The sequence below is a fragment of the Carettochelys insculpta genome, chromosome 1 (assembly GCF_033958435.1).
Source record: "Carettochelys insculpta isolate YL-2023 chromosome 1, ASM3395843v1, whole genome shotgun sequence".
In the NCBI taxonomy this organism is placed as follows: Eukaryota; Metazoa; Chordata; order Testudines; family Carettochelyidae; genus Carettochelys; species Carettochelys insculpta.
The window spans coordinates 9,473,927-9,475,582 of NC_134137.1; the positions used below are offsets into that span (position 1 = coordinate 9,473,927).

At 44.5% G+C, this 1,656-nt stretch overlaps 1 pseudogene; it reads right to left on the reverse strand.

Annotated features, from left to right (window-relative positions):
• Positions 1 to 229: 229 nt before the first annotated feature.
• Positions 230 to 1,306, reverse strand: LOC142007689 (olfactory receptor 51G2-like; annotated as a pseudogene).
• Positions 1,307 to 1,656: the final 350 nt, after the last annotated feature.

The window sequence follows — 1,656 nt, forward strand, 5'->3', positions numbered from 1 at the left end:
GGAGCCCAACCAAGTAGGGATGGTGGTGAGTGAGAGAGGAGAGGGAAGAGTTTGGACAGCCATTGAGAAGGAGATCAAGAGAATCCAAACAGATGAGTCCATGGAGTGCTTATAAAGTCAACCAGGGAGGGAAGACTGCCCGGATTCCCTTCCCCCAGGAAGGCTGTCTTGGTCTCCTTCCACAATGCCCTGTCCTCCCTCACCAGCCACTCTCACATGAACCCATGTCTTAGTCACTGTCAGCTCCTGAGTGGCGATCTCTAGCTCTTTCATCATAGATGTCAGAGTGCAGGATGCTATATGTATCTTCATAGCCTGTGTCACCAGTGCTACAGCCAGGTGACAGCCTCACCCTTCACTTGAAAAACATCTTGAGGATCCTCGCACGAAAGTGTTTGCTTTTCACGCTGTACACAATTGGGTTCACCAGAGGTGGTACCAGCACATAGACATAGCTCAGGAATATCTGAGGCAAGAGAGAAGAGGGATTCCCAAATCTGTGGAGCATAGACAAGCTTATCTCTGGTACGTAGAAGAGCAGGACAGCGCAGAGGTGGGAGACGCAGGTGTTCAGAGCCTTAAGACACTCTGTGAGGGATGCAACACTCAGCACTGTTTTGAGGATCATCACATAGGAGAGGAAGATCAAAACAATGTCCAAAAACACTGATAGACATTTAACAGTCAAGCCATAGATGCTGTTGTCCGTGATGTCTGCACAAGCCAGCTTCATAACATTCTGAAAAAGGCAGTAAGAATGGGAAAGGACATTGTTTCGACAGTATGGGAAACGTTTCAAGAGAAAGGGATACGGGAACAATAGGCACACAGATCTTGCCACAATCACAACTCCTGCCTTGCCTATTCTCGGTGGAGTTAAGATGGAAGCGTACCTCAGCGGGTCACGGATTGCAACAAAACGGTCAAAAGCCATTAACAACAGCGTGGAGGACTCAATTATTGAAAATGTGTGGATGAAGTACAGCTGAACAAAACAGGCATTGAGACTGATCACCCTAGAGTTGACCAAATACACACCCAGTGTCGTCGGCATGGTGGCTATCAATAAGCCAAGGTCTGTGAGGGCCAACATGGAAAGGAGAATGTACATGGGCTCATGGAGGCTTGAATTTGTTTTTATAATGAAGAGAATGATGGAATTTCCTACTATTGAGATAACATATATGCAACAGAAAGGGATAGAGATCCAGAAATGGACATCTTCTTGGCCAGGTATCCCTGTGAGAAGGAACACTTCAAATCGGAATGTCGTATCGTTGAGAGATGACATAATGTATTGGGCAGGTCTGAAGAGTTTTGAATTTTCCTTTCTGAAAGGAAAAGAAAACAGGAGACTTAATTATATTTAGCAAGACGTGTTAGTGCTCTCAATGTAAGTTGAGAGTCTCTCAAGAATTCCGAAAAGATCATAAAATAGACAGTCTTAGATTTCAACCATTAATAAGAACATAGGCACTGACAGATGACATTGTACTTGTTGTGCACCTATACCAATCACCAGTGCCCAGTTCCAGATTCTACAGAAGAAGGAATGAGCCTTTCAATGTTCAGCTACAATGTAACCTGCTATCCGGGAAATCATAATTCATAAGATATAATTTCTGAAGTAAATCTGGACGGATTGAAGACCTTCCA